Consider the following 21,438-nt stretch of genomic DNA (forward strand, 5'->3'; position numbering starts at 1 on the left):
AAAGTTCTTAAATGATTAAATAGCATTTCCCAACATATGAGAGTGAGCTAAGGGGAGAGACAGGAATAGGACCGAGGAGTTCTGATTCCCAGCTGCTTTGCTCAGAAAAACCCTCCCCTGCTGAATTAACAACCATAGGAATCATTAACTCTTTGTAGGTAAACATTTTTTAATATAATTTCTGTCCTCTGACTGAGGAGGTTTAGTGATGCTTCTCTTAAATTAGCATCGCTGGAGGCATAGTAGTGTATAGCGGCTTTGATCTCATTGCTAAAGAAGAACTTGAAGGGGCTAACAAAATACTCAGATTTCAGAGGCTGGTATTTCTGGTCCCCTGAAAATCTGTGAGAAAACAAGGCCACACATGGCTTCTGGCTTTTGGTGTTGACCAGTGGAGAGCTAGGCAAGGTGGCAAATCACCTGCAGAATATGAGACATCCCGGACCCATGGAGGACCCACAGGCCAACACATGTGCTGCTACCCAGTAGCTCCTTAGCTGAACTCATGGTCTGTTCCACATATGTGTTCTGTGATTGTGAAGTGAAAGATAAACCCCTCTACCTCTGAAGCTCCAAGCCTGGCAGAGTGAGGGCCATTAACTTGGAGAGGACAGCGCTTCCCTAGTATTTCCAGCAGTGACAGGTTACTTCAGATGCCCAATTATTACACAAAGTCAATGTCAAAATTATTAATTGTGTCCAGCCTCATGTAAAAGGGAGGAGAGGTCTCTGAACCAGCAGGTACTTCTCACTTTGGCAGGGAGGCCTTTTTCCCAGGCAGGAAGGAACCAGTAATCCCGCTGATGAGCAGACAAGTTTAAAGGGTCCTCTGCATGAAGGGTCCTCTGAAGCTTGGATTAACTACTTTTGAACATCTCCATAACCCAGATTAAGACACACTAATTTGGTGATATATGGCATAGCTTTGAGGTCTGCCACAACCTCTTCATCACTGCCAAATGATACCGACTGCCCTGGTGTCTAGGCTCTGCCGTTATGCTTGCCCTGGTATTGCCTTCCATAATGTCTACCTTGAAAAGAAAAAGCTTCTAAATTCCCACAATAAAAGGTTCTTAAAGTCCACCAAAGCCTTTACAGCATCTAGATTCCTGGCTTTCTTCTCTCTATAAAATATCATTTTTTCTTCTTAGATTTGTTGCTTTTTCTCCCCTGTTAAATTGTGTGTGCTCCCCCTTTCCAGTTAATATAATAATTTAGATGAGCAGTGGTTAGCATAATTCTAGACACTGAAATACTTGCTGCTTAAAGCTGTGTTTTAGGAGAATTCTATTTCTGAGAGCAATGTAGCGTGTAAAGTTCTTTGACTATCTCAAATTGCATAAAGTGAGAGCCAGATAGGAGTCTGGAGGGATACTTCTTTGGAAGAGATTATTTTATGGGATATTTCAGAGGCCACATTCCAGTATGTCCAATATTCCTTAAAGGTTGGGCAAAGTGGACCAAGACTTAAGCAACAAGCTTTACTGGACAGTCAGAAATGCTGGATTATTACCTGTGTAGTTCTGTGAACGTCAACAAAGTTATCCCAGCATGGCCCTGGAGCGATGCAGTGGTGAATTAGGCCAGTAGTCCTTTGCATTCACAGGATCCACATTGATGGAAGACACCCACACCCAAGGGAGACTTTTGCGTTGGTAATTTTTGTATCATTTGTGTTTACTTATGAAAATGATTTATGCTACAAAGAGGGTGCCTCACATCAATGTATGCATTTTACCAGCAGATTAGAGCAGATCTCCATAGCAGGAAAGTGTTTCCAGTTTAGACAGAGCCTAGGATACAGGCAAGTCTCACAGCAAACAGGAGTAGTAACCAGCTTTCTTGTGCTTCTCAGCCCTTGAGACAACAAATTTCTCTGTCTCCAGCAAAATAACATCCTTCATTTGGATTTTAACACCATCTGCAATGCAGAAGGCCCTTTCTGAACATAAATCATGTACCCAGAGATTTTACAAGCTCAGATCCTTCTCTTGAGACTAAATTAAAACGTACACACGTGCACAGACAGATACACACACTCCCAGGTGAGTATTGACTTGAAATTTTCTTATAAATATCACTGCCCACTGTGCTGCCCACTGCCCACTGTGCTGGTCCTCAGTGGCAAAGACCAGAGCAGACCTCATCCTAGACTATGTAAAATTAAGATTGCTCTTCTTATATGCATTATGTTAGATTTATCAATGACGCATTTCCTCAGCTAGCCCATTGCTCAGACAGAACTGTAAGGTCCAGCTGTGATTCCTCATGGCTGACCCTCATCTTTACAGCTGTGAACAACTTTGTATCATCAGCAAATTTCATCACCTCGCTTTCTACCCCTCCTTTACAGAGCATTTATGAGTCAAACATGTTTGGCTCAAGGGGGAAATACTTGCCCTTGAAGTCTGGAGCAGCAGGGACTATTGGGCAGCTGCCTGCTGGAGCTGGGCTGGGCTGTGATGTGTATTGGCACTTTCAATCCATGGCTGCTGCTCCTGATCCATCAGTGACAGGAAATACTGCATCAGCAGCATGCAGCACCTTGCTGTTCTTCTCTCTGAAGGAGATGCATGCAAGGGATTTTCCTCCTGCAAGTTCAGGTGGGAAATGAATCATGGGGGAGAGGAAGTGTCTTGGTAAGACCCTTTGCTGCATGGTTTGCTCTGTGGGCTGTCTGGCACCAGGGGCTTTGCACCGGAGGAGGAACCTTTCTCTATAGAGGCTCATAGTTGACCTTCCAGGCATTATGGGAAAGTGCCTTGGGGTGATGCTGGGATCATTCCTGCCCTGATCACAACCTTTCCTTCCACGAATACCTGTGCTGTATTTGTACAAAAGTGTGTGTGGACAGGCAGAAATGCACTGGGCAACAGAACAGTGGATTCAGTAAGTCCTCAGGAAGCCTGGCGATGACACTTGGTTTTGCCACAGCCCTCCCATATGTGAGAAGCTGTTTCTGGGTCTTAGTCCCCTAGCTGTGAAATGGAGATGCTATTACACCCAGTCCTCCATCCAAGTGGCATTAATGGATGAAAACATCACCATAACACCAGTGAGATTCTTGAGTGTTATTGTGATGAAATATCTGGATATATTACAGAAGCCACACAGTATATGCCTCATAAACTGTAGATGGGCTTAAATGATATTGGGAGAGATACTAATTTTAACTGTGCTTGTTCTTCTCCTCTTTAAAACATTTCAGTCATTAGATCAAGGAATAAGGCAGTACCATGTGGCCCAGAAGGTCAGTCTCTCATTATAAAAAAAGAGCAGTGAGTCAACAGTCCAGAGGTGAAAATGCATTCATTCAGTCTGTTCATTCAAGAGCTAAGAGAGAGGGGTGAAATTTCAGAAACTGGGAATGATTGATGAACAGAAGAAAGAATTAAGCTTGCTGAAATAAGAGGAATAATAGGAGAAGAAGGGAGAAAACTAGTGATTTAGTCACCAAACATGACTCACTTGGTAAATTAATCCCAATATATAATTCCAATCTTCCAGTGAAGAGAAGCTGTACAAATTGGTTGCATCATTCACTGGAAACAACTTACCATATGAATTTTGATTTTACTTATTTATTTATTCTGCAGGGCTCTTTCTCTCGTTTTCCACCTGTGAAAGAGGGTCCTGAACCTGAAGGTAAGAATTTGGTAATTTGGTTTCCCATTCCTCACTCATTGCTATTTTTTGTACACCAACACCTTAATTATCTCAGGAGCTCTAGTAAGCAGCCTCAGATGCAAGTGTTTGCCCTTTCCATTCTCTGGTACCAACTGCTTCGTAGGAAAAAGGAAAACCTCAGTGGGCAGTAATGGAATAATCAAGAGATCTGATTGCAGTTTCTGTAGCTCTTTGTAAATTGGCTTTCACCAATCCTCCTGAAGCAGAGATAGAAGTCAAGCTGTGAAAATGCAGGTTTCAGGGTAGGCTTCATATATCCTCCCAAGACCTGATATTTGGTGGCTGAAGTCCATTGTACCACAGTTGTGCTCCTACCTGTACCCAAATTACCTAGATGAGACTCAGTTCAGGAAAGAGTGCTTGAATGCAGTGGTGGAAAGCAAAGTAGACTTAGCTTCAGTCGCCATTCATGAATGTTAATATTGCTCTATCCATGAAGATGTGAAAGGAAGGCTTGCAGGCAGAGGCAGTTTTTTTTTTTTTTTTTTTTTTTTTTATTAGACTAACAGACATTCTTGCTTGAAAGGACACACTTCCAGACACACATGCCTTTTTTAAGGTCAGAAGCAGAAGTTGTATGTTTGAAGTAAAAGCTAAGTGTCCTTGAGCATGGGAAATTTATAGCTCAGTTGTTCTCCTATCTTACACCTTTCTGTATTCTTTTAAAAACTCTTCCAAACTTGTGCTTCTACTGATATGTGATGTATGTGGCTTCTGCAGATGAATGATGAGCTACAGAACAATGCACATACAATAAAAAACTTGCCTCTTTCTTCTACTGAAAACCCTTCATTCTCACATTGCTGAGAGAGACCTAAGAGTGCCACATGATCTACCTTACCTGAAACCTCTTATCTACCTTAGCAGTACTTTGTTTATGTGGTAAAACAAACAGTCATACTTCCTTCAATCTTTCTTTTATGGACATCTCTCAGTGTACCAGGTTATTGACCACAGATAAGTCTTTTATGGCAATAAGAACATATTGATCCCTTCTGCAGTCATCTGGCAAAGGCAGTAGTGTCCAGGTAGAAGATGGAGAGGGGAACATGACACTGACCATGCAGGGGAGCCCCTCTCTAACACTGACTTCAGTGAACTCTCATTTCCTTAGGCATAGCATTTGAAAAGGAAAATCTGTTTCTTTTCTTCTAAAAGAACCCAAAACAAAAGGTTGTGAATTTTCCACTGTTAATCTTGTATCCAAATTTTTTTCTCTGTGATAACAGATTGACCTGAAGGAGCAGGATCCTAATTGCTCAGAGATAAAGTAATTGAGTGGTCTCTTGGGCTCTATTTGGTACAACAGACTTCAATAGAGTTGACAAATGTCGATCCATAACACAGGATTAATAGGGCTGTGCTTGGCTTCCATTTCAGTTTTCCATTTGCTCCTTCGGTCTAACACCCTGATTGCTTTGGGAAAACTGACAAATCTTTGCAGTTAATGAGGCTCTCCAGTAATTTATCAAGCAGGGTTTCTAAAATAAAATGAGAGCAAAGAAAAAAACGTTTCTGTACTAAAGGAAGAAGAAATACTTCTCTCCAGATCCTGGCAATGCTGGAAGACTTTGCTCTTCCACACTGTGCAAAGTGGGAGCAAAATTCCTGCAGCATGGGATTTCTCAAAAACATTTGTTTCTCTCCTAACACAGTTTTCTGTGGATATGAGGGACATTCTCCCAACTATGAGACAAGGGGTAGTGCTGTGTTGCGTCCAAGCTGCCATTAAGAACATCAACTTGCTAATCTGGTGGGGTGTTTGCTGTAGGTTAGCTTACTTGGCAGAACTTGATTGCTCTCTTCTTCTCTGAATGAAAATGAGAATCTGGGGCTGACTCTTTGTCATGCCTCCAGGTGCTTGGGGGGGGTCATCAGTTCAGAAGTTGCATCAGCCATTCGTGGGTAGAAACAGAGCCTACCACAGCAACTCTATAGTTTACTGGCTCAGTTACCATAGCTCATCTTTGAAAACCATTCCTAGACTGAGCCATTCCACTGACCCAAGTTTGGATGACATTTTCCTCTCTGCCCAGTGCTGCCTGGGCCACTTCTAGCCCCACTCAACTAAAGGCCAGCAAATGTAAAGCTACCCCTATAGCTGCATGGCTGTCCAACGCTGCCCCAGGCTCTCTGCTAGGGACTGCCCTGAGGCTGATTCTGGTCCTGGCTTTTGATCCAGATATCTAAATGCTTCTCACAAACAGGTTTTCGAAGAATGTAGCACACCAGGTGGCCAGAACAGGCAAATAGGTAGATATATGACAAAAAGGAAACATTCCTTTTGTTCTGAGATTTTACAAAAGCTGAATGGAGCAGTATCCTGGGCTTCTCCTCACTGCCACACTGAGCTAAACTGATGTAGAACTTATTAGAAAATCCCAATTTCAATGTATTTAGCATGGCAATGTTTCATGAATGTAGTTTGCTCTCCACTGGGGACTTTTGTCCCCCCTCTCTCTGCTTCCTTCTCTGCATGCATGTCCCTTTCTCTCTCATACATCTCTCTCTGTGACACGAGTCTCAGACTTTCTTTTGTCTTTTCCATGAAATACCACATTACCAACTACAGACATGTGAAACACCAACAACTCTGGTGCACTTCATACATTCACCACCTTTTCCTTTGGCTGCCCAGAGACCCTGTGGGAGTGCAGCAGGTCCAGCCGGAGGCTTGACTTGCCTTGGGGACTTCAGCCACATCTCAGGCTGGAGTGAGAGAGGGAGTTTTTTCCCCAGACCTCATCAGTATTACTTACTGTCTGCATTTTGTTAGCTCCAGGGAGCTCCACCAGCAACCCAAGCCCCGTCCCTCCAGGTGGTGGGTACGTGCAGGACAAGGTCTGTGCTGGCAGCGTTGCAACATGCAGCTCTTCACAGGCGCCCTTGGGAACAGATAGTACTGTTGCGCCTTATTGCTCGGTGCCAAACAACTGCTGTGGCAAAGCTACTTGTGACAGTCCAAAGTTTAGCATGGCTTCGCAATATGCCAACCAAGCTCTGTTTTAAAGTCTAGCTCTGAGTGTATTCCTGCTGTTAAAATGAGAAATATGCTGTAAATAGTGTGATGGCTCAACTCACTGGGGTCCAGTGTGTAAATGCGATTGCTTTGAAAGGCAGCAAATTAATGATCCAGCACAGCTGGCTCCCTCCCAGCTCAGAGCCAAGCTGGAGGATCCAGGAGGCCAACTAAGGCTGAGGTTGGGCATGACAGCAGGGATGGGGCAGAGAGAGTGCTTGCTATTTGACTGCTGTTGCAGCTCTTTAATAAGCGGGATAAAAATGCAAAGCTGAAGTATCATTTTCAAGAGAAAAAAAAAGAAAGGATTATTTAATCTATCATCCTGTCTGTTGTGGTTACACTGTGGTTTATACACTGAACACAGAAAACCGCATTCCTTGAGGTCTAATTCTGCATCTCACATCTGACTTGTGAAATCTGCCAGTAAATCTTTACATCAGAATCCAGACTGAGTTTTAATCATGGGATTTCACTAGAACATCTGACTCCTTTATAAGTCCAGAAGTGTATTTACGTATTTGTCCCCTGGAATGGATTTACAAATCCTATTAAATAGCAGAAAATCCCCCAACAGATTTACAAACTGAGAGGAACCTGAAACAAAAGCAGACTTGGCAAAGCTTTGCTACTTGTTTGTCAGGATGCAAATCACTGATTCTGAATGAGGAAAGTCATGATTTCCCTCCACAGACAATCCTCAAAGTATTGAGGATCCAGGGGAAGCCACTGACTTCAGAGGGCAGGAAAGCAAATCTGACAAGAAAAGCTGTATTCAGAACTAAGCTAAAGAGGAAATGGACAGCAAAGGCAGCTGTAGAGCAGCAGGCCCTTGCAGAACTGTTCTCTCATCTCTGATTAAATTCCCAGGTAAGTAATTTTAAGACACTTGATAGGGTGGGGGTGTCCCATTTTCAGATGTTAACTGAAGACATCTTAAAGGGCCTGATTTTCAGTGCAGTAACCAGGTGTTTTTAATGGCAAAGATTGAGGCCTTTTCCCATTTCTTCTTTAGCTACCCTGAAAACTTCTCCTCTGCAGTCTAGAAGTAAAATGATCAAAGTGGATTTAATTTTTAAAACTCAGGAAGAAATCTATTAAAAAGGCCACTCTTCCATCCCTTCTCTTTACCCATCTATCAAACGAGTTATTTAAAATATTATGTACTCTGATTTTGCTGGGAGTCCTCTTTTTTTTTTTCCTTAGAATTACAGTTTCTTGAGCCTTTTGATAGTGTAGGAACTTCAGTTTGCCTATCACTGAGAAAAGACTGGGAGAGGCTCACCAAAGGTAAAGCTGAGAGCTAAAAAGCAAGAACCAATTTTTGGTATATTTTAAAGCTCATACAATTTTTTAAGTCTTAATTTTTGGAACACTGATTTTTTTTGACTGTCTTGGCTTAGCAATGATGTGATTAAATATCCCCACTTCCTCTAATATCTTTCCTGCTTGCAGAATAGTTGTGCCATGGCTACTAGAGCAAAGGGACCTTACCAGGGCTAAAAAGTCAAGAGCAATTTAAAAACATTATTTGGATCTCATGTGCGCACAGGAGACAATAGCAAAATTGGGGTGGCCAGAAGTGAACCAGATAGAGGTTTAAGATCAGTTAATGTTAAGAGGTGTTGAATCCTAGAAGTGTTAGATCACAGTCCCTTCCCAATGTGAAGAAGGCTGTAAGAAGGGGTTAAAGTTCTCTTTCTGCAAAATTGTTCTGTGACAGGAGAGAGGAGGACTATTTATTGTCAGTCCTGTACATAATTGTTGTTGTCATGTCTTTATCCTAGTAAAAATAGAGCAAAGGACGTAGAACTAAAAAAAAAAAAACCAAACTTTATTTCTCATATTTCCTGGGGCTCAGATGGAGCCTGTGAGCATGGCCAAGAGCACGGAGTAGGGATAAATGCATAGTTCAGGCAAAATGCTTTAGGGGTATTTGCCACAAAGAAATCTTCTGGGGCTCATATTGCCTCTCTGGCTTACTCTTTCCTTTGGAGGGAGTCACTCCTATCAAAAAACATAATTCTTTGGGCAAATGCTGTCGGCAGCCCAGAGGAAGGTGTACCCTTACTCCTGCATAGTGCCTTAGTCCAGTACCATGCACTGTCAGGTGAAAGCTGGTCATTGCCATGAGGTCTGGGTTTGAAAGAGTGGGATTTCCCTTTCAGAATGGTACTAGCAAGTGTCAGGAAAGCTTTGCTGAAATATTGATATGTCTCTGAAAATATCCTAAATGCAAATAATAATCAAGCGGATAGCTTTACTTGATGGGAGTGTGGAAGTGGGACACTCAGGTCCAACCACCTCTGCTGCTGCAAAAGGGCTATTACTGAGTAAGCCACTGAGTTCAATCCAATTCCATTAAGCTGAATGAAACGCAGATAAAAATGGCATTAGAGGAAAATAGAATACACTCTTTCAAATGTATAAATTTTAGCTCTTTTCCATAATCAGGCTGCACTGCATGCAAACTGGGGAGCATTAGGGAAGGAAAATGATTTTATCACTATTTTCATAAGAAATGAAGCTGATAGGGAATTCTTGCCCATGATTTCTCCTGGGCAGAAGCTGGCAAGGTGGGGAGACAAACTGAAAGCTGCAGGTTCTTCTGAGGTTAGTGAGAGATTCCTACCTTTTTCTTCTGACTATGAGTCTAAGTGCTGTGGTATAGGTCTTTATTGATTCAGTCTCTTCAAACATCTGCCTTCCAAGGTCTAAGGAGCACCAAGACTCGCTGTATTGCCGGTACCACTGCACAGATTTAGGCATAAGATACTTTGAAGAGACATGCACAGATCTTGTCAAGCTAAGCGGCCAATACACTGTACAGGACAAAAAGCAACTGCTGAGTCTGGTTGAGCCATGGAAGAACTGTATGGACAGAGGTCTTGAGATTTCCAGAGGCTATCTGAGTCTGTACACATGCTAAAACAGAGCTATAGGGATGTGGATATGAGGGTGGAAAGGTTGGCAAGTGCTAGAAGACAGGAGAAATCTAGATCTTCCCAGACAAATTTGAGGAGCTGCAAGAGGGAGTTGGGGGAACAGTCTCTGTGGGAACCCTCAGGTCTGCAGTTGCAAGATGTGGAAGAGCAAAGGCCTTCTGGCTACAAGCAGGATCTGGCCTCCACTAGCATTACGTAAAACGGGAACTCTCTCACCTCCCCATCCAAATTAGAACACTGTCGTAGCTGGATACTGCTGTAGGTTGAGGGTTGAAAAGCAGGATGGATGATAAATACATCAATAGGCTAATCTGCAGGGCTGCTGAGCACAGGTAGGCGTTGGAGGAGCGAATGATACAGAGGAGGGTCACACTCTACATCCCCTAAATATGACAGCCAAACCCTGTATTTGCTGATGTTGCTGACTTCAGGTCTGTTCAGCTCTCTCCAGGATGAGTGCTGAAAAGGAGAAGGGAAGCCAAAGCACCAGAGTTAGCGATCTCTTTTGAAGCATTAGTCAAAGTTTACCAGTTACTCTCCCTTCCACGGGATTTCAGTGGTGCACAACTGTTGGGACTGATGGTAGTCTCCATCCTTTGCTAGGGAGAAGGAAGAGAGCCAAGATCACTTCATCATTATCACAAGAGAGAGGCGTGTGTCTTTTCTGTCAGGTCACCTCTCAATAACATTCCCTGGTTTGTCCTAAAACTGCTTCCTTTCTTCAATTAAGTGGAGCCAAATATATTGCTCATCACTGCTGCTCCTGTTACTCAGTTTTGCATTTGATAACGCATTAATGTGGCTTTCTCCAGTTCTGTGTCATGTTTTCTGCATTAGAAGCAGATGAGCATTTCTCTACTGACAGCAATGGGGTTTATGCTGTTTTGTGGGTTTTCTCGAATTCTTTTTTCATTAGAGATAAAGCTTCTGAGAAGATAAATGCCAGAATATAGCTCTTGTGAGTGAAAGTGACTTCAGCCACCACTATCCTTAATAAATATGCATTGCAAAATCATTTCAGCTTCCCCTGATTCACATCAGGGAGTTTAACTTTGCCATTACTGGGAACCTGACTTGTCAAAATCCCATCTGTAATTATAAACCTGCATGGGGAGATGGGAAAATGGCTGGAGAAGGAACTAAACCATTAGTAATTTGCTGCTCAAATCCGTGGCTCTAAAATGTGTCCTGTTTTCAAAATAATTTAAAAGGCTGAAACCCACATTAGGTAACAGCACAAACTGTCATTTCTTAGTCGCTGATAAATTCGCACAGTGATATTCACTGACCACACTACTGAAGCCTATTTTTACACTCTATCTTAACACAGCCAGGAGCTGGGAGTCCTAAGTAAACATAATTACCTGGGCAATAGTGCTGAACTTTTTGAAGTCTGACTTATGCCTTTCCCAGACAGACACCATCAGAGAGGAATGTGAGAGGAGTCTGTGTGCTGGGCCAGTAGATTACCAGCACACTGTGAATCCTCGTGTCAGCTTGAAGACACCAAGCTGCCTTTCTTTTTGAAAGCCTTCCTGTGAGCAGAAACTTGCTTTGCCAAGGAAGGATTTCCTGGATGCTTTGTGTCGCACCTGATGAGATTTCCCAGGGAGTCACACAGCAAGAGAGACTTACTCTCCTACAAATGAATTTAGATAAAAGGAAATGACAGGGATGATAAGAAAGGGGAAATCTCAGGTGCTATGGTCTGTGAGTGCTAGAGTGGGAGGAAGAACAAGCTCAGATATCCCCTCTGAAACATATGATGAAATTTTGCTACAATCGGATGCCTGACAAAGAGAGTAAAGTTTGACCCAGACTACATGTGTGCGTGTTATCCATCTCATGCAAACACTCAGTGCTTTATTTAGGTGCCTGTTCCACTTCTATCAATTCTGCCTCCTTGGCTTCTGGTCTGAGGTGAGATGTGGGGGTCATTAAATATGCACCACTGCAGTGTCAAAGGGTACTCTAAAAGCTAGGACCTCTGCCAGTCAGACTGGGACTACGTACACTCTCCCACTCTGTTTTTCATCATCTGAACTACAGTAATGTCTCAGGTATTGAGTTTACTGCAGAAAATCAATAAGGAGCACTATAAGCTCAATGGAATGGGAAGAGACACTTGCAGAGCTTAGGCATTGCGTAATGCCTAGATGTAGATGCCTCTCTACCACTAAAATGTCTGTGCGCATAAAAATCACAAATCTATGTCACCTTCTGCATGGTGTGGTTTTTAAATACTAGTTTCTAGCTGCCATTACAACTTCAATGCAGGTGAAAAAGGCTTTGTGGACAGTTGTGCCCAGCTGGGTTTTCCTTTGTTTTCCAGCCTTACCTAGACAGCATTAACTCCCAGGGATGCCCAGAGGATCTAGGAAATTCCTCCTGCGACCCTCCCATGACCAGTCACCCCATGAGGCTAGGGATGCACTGAAACACTCAGTGCCAACCTTGTTTATAATTTTTCATAAGTGGGATTATTTTCATCTGAAAGGGTAAAGCATGACTTGAAACAACAGCTGCCCTGCCCTTTCCTTTGCAGAACATGCAATAATGGGATAATTTTTCCCCCCCACAGGGAGAGCATTTTAAGAGCTCTCCTTGTTAGCATGTTCACAGTACATCCTCAGCAGACATCCTCCTGTGCTGCCTCAGCTCCCCAGGCAGTGAGGAGCAGAGAGAGGAGGAAGGCTGGTTATAATGCAGAGGCATGCGTGTGCCTAGAGAAGAGCGGAAGCGTTTCATCAGCAAAGGCTGGGAGAAGGGCAAGAGCCTAGGGCAGGGGGTGGTTTGGGAGGGAGAGTATGGGCCTGTAACTAGGTCAATGTCTCTAATCACTACTGCAACCTACCCTCCAGAATATGGAAGGGAGCCTGAGACTATGGAGTGGCTTCATGTTTCTGCTGAAAAATCCTCAGCTATATACGTCTCATCCCTGTGCAGTAACAACTCTGCTTAAAGGCTAACAGCCTGCTCCTGCTGTCAGTCACACTGCTAGCTCGCACTGCTGGACTCTGGATGACGGGAGTGAAGAACCCGGCTCTGCCACAGGGGCTCTGCACAGTAAAATTCCTGTTCTCTCCATAGCTGGTCAAAAGGAGTGGAAGAAAATAGAGATACAGAAACACACTGATTTCAAATAAGAGGAAATGATATTAAACAAACACCTCAGAACTCCGGCATGCTCGACCCATCAGACTTGATGCTTAAAGTAGTCGTGAAATATGCAGTTGAGTCATAATCTTCTTAAGGTGATCCTGAACGTTGCCCAGGACTGTTTCTGTGAAGCCAGTGGGAAACATAAAGCCTTGCACTTTGGTGGGTAGCGTTTTACTCCCAGTGATGAACCCTGACAGCAGGCATTGATGGATCCCCAATAAAGCATCAGTGACTCACCCCAGCTGCTCCCTTAAGCTAGCAGGTGGGACACTCACGTCAATAGCCTCCAGCACAGAGGGAATGACAAAAACCACAACTAGAAGCCTCTGAGAGCCTGATATAAACAGCAGATACCAGTTTCCAGCAATGTCCTCTGGAATCAGCCTTCAGCATGAACAAAGCTTGAACTCATGCCTCCATCTGTAGCAAGACACTTCTATGTCTTTGCTGTGGAGCCCCGGTACATCACAGACTGCCTAAATACACTCATGAGGCTTTTCACCCAGGCAGAGTGTGCTGGCAGATATGGCACAGGCCCTGCAGGAGACCTGTATTGACAGCTGGAGGCTGAAGAATGTTACATGGAGCATCTGCCATGGCAGAAGGTGCCTGTTCATGGGCAACTGAGTCAGCCCGGAGCTCCAGCCAGGTCCCCTGGTCTCTGCAGAGAGAGAAAGATTGGAGCTCACAGAGGAGGTGTCTCATGCCCTGCTGGACAGGTCCTTATGTGTCCATTGTCAAAGGACAGTGGCCACCAGGCAATTCTTCCAGAGGTTCTTCTGTATCCAGGTGGCAGTGTTGGCTAGAAAAAGAGCTCCTGAGCTGAATTCTCTTGCATGGCTATCTCCCTGTTGGCAAGCAGCCAGACTGGTAATGCATCATATCACCATGTTTATTTGAAGGTTCTGCTTCTGAATGCAAAAACCCTGACTGCTCCTGTAATGAGCCTTTGCACTACTTGTACAATTAACTGTGAGTAATGAGTAGGGAGTAAAAAAAAAACACAAGGGAAAAGAGACCAACAAGAACATCATCCACCTCAGCTGAATGGAACAGCTTAAGTTTTTTCTGCCTACATACTCAGAGATAATGCTAGGGTGTGAGAAACACTTCAGTTCCTTCTTCAAGAGCACAAGAAAAAGGACAACGAGGATGAGCACATGCTGCTTCCCAGGAACACAGCTGAGGTCACCAGCCCTGCTCTGAATGATGCTGCATTTCCCTTTGTCTGTCAGCCAGGCAGCTGCGGTCCTGCATTCTGGTCACTATATGAGCTGCTGGGTAGGTACCACATATAGGTACCTGCCTGGTCTGGGCAAAAGTCATCTCAGCCCAGCAGTGTACATGAATAACATGAGTTCATCACCTTCAGAACAATGATGTTTCATCAGCAGCCTGGAGCCTCTTTGTCTGGTTCCATGTCTGAGGTGTGAAAGGGATTTCCACCTACCTCTGAGCAAGCACGGTGCCCAGAAGCACTGCCTGGAGCATCATTCAACCTTGTACAAAAAAATGTAAATAGCCTCGGGCCCCAGGCAAGTTTTGCCTGCACAGCCCATTTGGATGAAGGCCTCTAGTACTGTCAGAAGGATACAAAGCTGTGGTCAGAGACAGCACCAGCTGTCTCTGAGGAAGGAATCCATGTCTCTAGAAAGGATAGTGCCCCCAACAATGCAGCACTGCTGTTATCTGAGCAGTTCATAGCTCTTGCTGTACAATTGACCCTCTGTCCCTGCAGACCCTGACAGCTGCCCCCATTGCTCTGTCCTCTGCAGGTTCTAGCCCATCCTCTGCTGAATCACTGATGCTTGTATGCATGGAGAGAGCTCTGAGAACTGGACCTGAATCCTGTGGCTTGGACCATCCCTCCTGTCACTGATGGCATGATCTGGACCTTCCTGTTTACTTCAGCTGGATCTAGCTCCCTCAGAACAGGCCAACATTCTTGCAGTGCAGTGTATCTGTCCTCTCTCCCTTCATTGAGACTGCCCAGACATTAGTGTATCTGCTGCAATCCTTCCTCTGCTGCCCAGCAATGCACCTGAAGTCACTCAGTGAAGTGTGAGTCCCTTGTACGATGAAGCAGTGACTGGTCCAGGAGTGGTCCCAAGTGGCACCTTGGTTTAGCAGTCAAGCCATCCACAGCCCACAATGCAAAATGCACTCTCCTGTGTCCTCCATCATGTGGGGCAATCTCCCCTGTATGACCTGGCTTAGAGGATACTGATTTTTCAGTTAACAGTGTGGTAGAATTGCAAAGGAAGTGCCAGGGTATGCACACTTTTGAACAGCACAAGGAAACTAGATGACAAGAAAGCAAGCAACACACTGCAATGAGTGTCTCTCAGAGTCCTGGCTGAGCTGAAAGGCCAGGGCCTGGCCTGGTTCACTCATTTCCAGGTCTGGAATGTCTTCTTTAGCTTAGAGAATGTTCCTCCTTTGAAATCGCTTCTGCCCCTGAGCTTTCACAGAATAATTTCCCAGCTCCAGGCCCCAATTTCAGCATCAAGGCAGATTCACCAGAAGGCCCTGGATTTGCTGGTAGCAGCCACTCCTCCCCAAAAGTGCTCAATGACTCTGTCACAGCTCTCAGACAGAATATCCCCAGCAGGTTTCAAGTTCTTGTTACAAAATGTATGCTTGAAATCACACAAAAGGTTATGATCATAATGGCATTCACAGATCCAAACTGAAATTTGTAAGCTGACAGGGACATATCTCCAAGGCTGTCAGGATGTACTACCCCCCAGGAGAGGTGACACTTTACACTGACCCAGCTGATCTGAAATGTACAAGAAAGGGTGGGCTGGCCCCAAGGGAACTGTGTCTTTTGGAGTCTGGCACTTCCTGCTTCAATAGCTTTCCCTGAAGTGTAGCCTTCTGCGCATCACTCTATCTAACAGGGACAGAAACTCATATCCTTGTCCTGGGGTGCTCCCAGAGGTGCTGGAGTACCTAGTGAGGAAGTTATTTCACTGATGGTATCCATCCATCTACCTCCAGTCACTGTGATTCACAGGTAGGTGGAATGAGTTGCCCTTGAACTGCCACTTTGCCCATCTTTTGTCCCTGTTCATAAAGACTACATGGTACCATTTCTGCTCAACCTCTGGGGCTTTTTGTTCTCCTCAGGACAGGGTTGAGAGGAAAGCATGACCTTGTCACTACCTGCATTGCAAGGCTAGGAAACAAGTATGCAACGGAGATTCTCAATGTCTCTGGCCTTTTTCCCTGATTGTCTGCCTTCCTAAAGTGTGTTAATTTGAGCAGACCTTACTGAATTCCGGACATGGTCTCCAAGGCAGCCTGGAGTTCATAACTATGTACAGGAAACACAAATCCAGTGCTTCCAAACAAAGCTGGGACTCATCAGCTGCTGAATACACCATATGCAGGCTCTTTCCATGATGGAAAGAGGCACTGCAGGAAGCTATGCAGACCCTGATTCTGCCCAGGCCTTCAGCAGTATTATGGGAAACATGGATTATGCTGTTGTAGTTTGGGAAATCTGGACACTGGTATAAGAAAAAATGTGTCCCTATGCATGTCAGGCTCTTCTGTTCATGTTCTTTCCCCAGCTTAAGCTGTCTGAGATCTCTCTCTCTCTCTCATTTATCTCTGTCTGTATTGGGGGCGGGGGCGGGTTATTGGTATTATGGTATTATCATCTCTGGGTTTATTGCAAACAGATTTATTGAAGATGGCTATACAGTGTATACAGTCATAGCAAGCAAATCTTACTGCATATTTGTTATTGCCCAAGTCTCGGTTTCTTACCGCTCCAACGGTTTCTTGTCAGAGGTTCTCTGAACTCCTGGAGAACAACCTTGAGAGGCGTCCCAACGCAAGGGGAGATTCACCGCTGTGCAGCCCGCTGCCACGCAGGAGAGCTCTATGGGCTCTACACTGCAGCGCTGTTTATGGGCATGGCATTTAACTCATGGTCATACAATATTTGGTGTGGAGATACCTCATGCCACCTTGGGGGAAATAGGCCCCTTTTTGTTGATCTCATGTCCTTTTCTGGCCTCACTAGTTGCAACCGGTATCACCTAGTTCCTCCTGGTTAGCCCTGGGTGCTGTCAGTTATTTGCAGTCAGTTGGGACCAGAGATAAGGGTAGTGCGGGGAGTTGTGCTCCACCACACTTTGGGCCCCATGTAAGTATTGAACCTGAGAAATGCCAGCCATTCCTTGATGGTCTGAAGAGAGAGAAAATATGTAGAAAGCTGGTGAGTGGGCCATTAAGAGGGGGATCTATATAGCATTCCCTGGCTGTCGAGATGGTGGATGAGCAGACTGCCATCCTCAGGAACAGGAGCACTGGAACAGGAAAGGAGGTGGCACAGACTGGAGATGGAGGAAGAAGAGATCAGCTGCTGTGTTTGGGACAGGCTTTACAAGCCTGTGTTCAAAACCAATATGGATAGCTGGAGGAGAAGTAAAGGAACATGAGCTGAATAAATTGATCTGTGCTTGCTGAACAGCTCCAGCCTGGACAGAGGGTGGTTCAGCCACTTCCCCTTTCAGCTTGCTTCTCCTTTTAATGTCTCTGCTTCCTACACTAATCATTTTGGGGACATGGGCCCAGACTGACAGTTAATGGGACCTCGATGTGATTTATCAGATCCTGAAAGGCCAGAAAAAAGGAAACTGAAAGATTGTGCAAGCTGGTAGGAGCATGAGAGATGCTAGCTGTGAGAATGCCAGACCCAAACCACAACTGATGTCAAGGTAATTGAAGTCATTAATGACACAACCCAGGATTAACATGTCACACCTAACAGAGCTCTTTTCTGAAACACAGACCTCCCGGGCTTTTCGGACTGCATCTGCAGATGGAACATGATTTGGCAACAGCAATTAGAAGCACATCTGGGAGATGAGCGGAGTGCAGAATGAGACAAAAGCACCAAAGCAATTTCCCAATATTTCAAGAATGTCTGTGTACTGAAGGTTCACACTGTAAGAACACTGTTGACCCTTTGTTGGGTGGCTCGTGGGAGTATTATGAGGTTAGACCTAGGGCCTGTATTTCTCTGTGTCAGGCTGTAAGAGTACCCACTGCTGTAACAACTGAGGGCTATTTGTTACTGTATCATGAGCTACAGAAAAAAATGTGATAAATGTGCATCACATGCTAAACACATATAGGTGCTCCGTCTGGCTCTTGGAGGGCCTGAGCTGTCATGACTCCAGAAGAGAGGCAGCTGGTTACACACACAGACTGGAGTTTAAATTTAATTCAGGCTATAAGCATACAGATGAAAGACAGGCAGAAAGCCACCTGGCCCATGTTCAAAAATTGGGAGGAGTGGTACACTGCAGAAAACATGAATGTATTTCACCTGTAGCATGTGGAATAACATCCATGACAACACCAGGTTCAACCAGACACCTCCATAGAGAAAAGTAGGTCTTACCAAAACCTGTTCAAAGAGTGAGACTCATGGCAATGGCCTCTAACATATATATTTCATACAGCCCTGGCTAGTGAGGGAACTGTAACACACTCCAGAAGGTCATGGTCATGTCTGTCTTGTATCCAGCAAAAGTGTTTGCATGATGTTCATAATACATTAGCTAGCTTAAGTAAGTGACTTTCAGATGTGCTTAATATGGGCTACTTTTGCTCTCAGTAAAGTCAATAGCAAAATTCCAGTCTGTTGTATGATAAGAGAATAGTTCGGGCCATGCTGAACTCTTTCATTCCCATCCTCCTCTTAAACTATTAAATTACTTAAAATCAGGAAAAGACTCTGCTACATCTACATACAGCCTGTGAGGCCCACTCTTCTAGACAACCTTCCTCTAAGAAATTAGATGAGAAAGTTATACTGAAAACTCTTATTACTGCTTGGATATGACTTTATCAAGTAAAATCTCTGAAACGTATTTGACAATCAGACAGTTTCCTGTCCCTGAAAGTCAAAATTTTCTTAGCAATAATTTGGGCCTGACTTTTGGAGCTATCAAGCATTTGCAAGCCCAAGGAAAAACTCAGCTGTTCAGCACTCTATTAATCCACTGCTTTTTTCTCCCCTTCCAAAAATGAAAAAAAAAATTCAAGGGAGTTAGTAACAATATAATTTTTCAACATAAAATGTGGATTAGAGTTCAGAAAGAAAACGGAAAGGAGAGGGAGCAAAAGGTTATTTAAATTTGTGTCATGTGTCATTTTTCTCTCACTATTAAATTTGATGGGAAACAAAGTCCACTATAATCTGAAGTGATTGTTATGGTGGAAACATTTATAAGGTACAATGAATATAAATGGCTCCCTTTTTCTTGCATGAAGCAGAGGAAAATATGGTTAAAAGTAGTTTCTTAGAGGCTTTGACAATAAACCTACTATTAAAGACCCACTGAGCCCAAACAAGCACGGCTTCTAGTATGCAAGGAAGGGCCATTGCTTTTGCTGTCCAGAACTAAAGAGGATTCCTTATGCAATGTTGCCATTAAAATCACTTACTAAGTGATTTTAATCATATATCAAATGATAGCACTATTATGTCTTTGAAAGAGCTAACAGAGTTAAGGTTAATGGGCTATCTGCTTTCATTGGAGCCTGAACCAAGCTGTAGAGTTCAGACCTTAGTACTGGCTATTTCGCAGACAGGTGAGAAGTTTGGGCTCTTTAATCTTGGCATCTTGGATGTGGAGGTGAGGTTGTTGCTCTGGGAGACACTCTCAGAAAAATGTGGCTCACGATCATTGTCCTCATTCCTCCAGATTGATGTCTGGATTGAAGGACCAAACCCTCGTTCAAAACCTTTTTGCTCCAAGAACATAGGCTCTTCCTTTCAACCTAAAACAGAGCAGCTGTCAGCACCAGCTGTTCCTCTGGCACTGGAGTCCTTCCATTCAGTTGGGCACAGCAAAAAAGGCCACGATCAGCCTCCTTCCCCAGCTTCTCAAAGCTGAACTCCTCATGTATCAATAAGAAGTGATGTATCTGGATGAAAGAAATATATTTCTTCAACACTTCATTGCTTCCCATTATCACCAGACATTAATTTTGGCTGCTTACAGAGTGCGGTGCCATAAACAAACCCAGGAACGCAGGGTGCACAGAGTTGCTGTACTCACTAACGGCTGTAGGCTTCCTGCTATCCTGGGTATGGCATGTTCTGCCTTGCTTTTCACTTTCCCCAGAATCCCAAACCTACTATTTCCAGCTCTTTCTACTTATAGGAAGGAGACTTTTAGTCCAGAATCTGTAATGAGTTCTTAGGAAGAGCACAGATGCAAACCCTGCTAGCAAAGGAGACTGAACACCTGACAGTGAGGACTTGGAAGAGGATCTTGGGGAGTCTCCAAAAACAAGGACCTGAACAGCTGTGAAATGGGGGACAGGGACAGATGACCTAAGCAACCTGTCTCTGCCTCTGCTTTCAGGAGCTGTCACCACTTGAAAGTGGCACCAGCATTATGCTTTGAGCTGGGCAGAGAAAACAAAAGCACATTAATCGAGAATAATCTTCTCTCGATTTCCCAAACCACTGGCTATCACTGCATCGACTTAATTAACTGTTAACATCTATGTAATTAAGCAGTAACACAAATGATTCCCTCTTGGTGCTGATGAAAATAATGAATAACAATCATGGCTGCTTTGTTTCACAGCACTAATCTGTTTTGAAATATACATTGATTTTATTTTGATTAGGACTAAACCTAGTTTCCACTCTGCAAATAAACCTCTCTGATTTGAGCAAATTGCTGTTGGCATTTACATTATGATAATCAGCTCAGAATCCATCTGATCAGCTGCTTTCTTACTGTGTGTCATTTCCTTACTTCTTAGTCCACTATAATTATGATGTTGTACTTTGGAATATTTAATTATGGCCTCCTTTCTTCTTTGCTTTATGATTCACATTTTCCTTATCACCATCATTATCCATGAACTACTCAGTAGCTCTGCAGCCACCACGCTGGCTCATGCAGGTTTGTTCTCAAATGCTGATTTCACACTTGTGCAGCTGACAATGCTTCAGACAACCCGGTGGGCTGCCTTCCCCAAGGAAACCTCACATCTCAGTTACAAAGCTCTGGCAAGAATGGACATTTGTAAAGATCTCACCCCCCCAAAAAAGCAAAAATCACATGTTCATTTTGTATGGATTCCTAGTGTGTCCTTGACCTCTTTGGAAAATCCCAGCTAGTCAGCGGGAGACAAGTACAAAATTGCCTCAAAAATACCTTGCAATGATTTCTCTTGAGCTGTTCCTGCCTCTGACCCAGCCTCCCTCAGCTTCCCCAGCCACCCCATGCTCAGCCCTCCCCATGCCGCAGAGGGGATGGCCCTGGCTGTCCCAGGCAGGAGCTTGACCCTGTTGAGCACAGCAGGGGTGGGTACCTGCATTTGGATCACAGCTCTGCCACTGCCACTGTACCTACAATCACTGTATTCCAGTATTTCATTATATCTGGCTTTTTTATGCTGAATGTTTTTAGGGCAAAGTGCATATCTGGCATTGCTGAGATATTTTTTTCTTCTCAGTTTTGAACTCTTCATTTGAATTATTCAGAACATTCAGTTCTGGCATTTTCTAAATGACACTTCTTTCTGTTTGAGATTACTTCTTTCTTTTCATTCAATGTTTATTTTGATTTTTCTTAG

The 21,438-nt window shown here is 44.0% G+C and overlaps 1 long non-coding RNA gene across 1 annotated transcript in view; it reads left to right on the forward strand.

Moving 5' to 3' along the window:
• Positions 1-21,134, forward strand: part of LOC112990726 (uncharacterized) — a 164,406-nt gene extending 143,272 nt beyond the window's left edge. Inside the window, exons 8-11 of the long non-coding RNA XR_010391834.1 lie at positions 3,597-3,645; positions 7,400-7,576; positions 14,589-15,832; positions 17,620-21,134. This is a non-coding gene — a long non-coding RNA (uncharacterized LOC112990726). The remainder of the gene's footprint in view (positions 1-3,596; positions 3,646-7,399; positions 7,577-14,588; positions 15,833-17,619) is intronic.
• Positions 21,135-21,438: the final 304 nt, after the last annotated feature.

Source organism: Dromaius novaehollandiae, chromosome 16 (genome assembly GCF_036370855.1).
Source record: "Dromaius novaehollandiae isolate bDroNov1 chromosome 16, bDroNov1.hap1, whole genome shotgun sequence".
NCBI lineage: Eukaryota > Metazoa > Chordata > Aves > Casuariiformes > Dromaiidae > Dromaius > Dromaius novaehollandiae.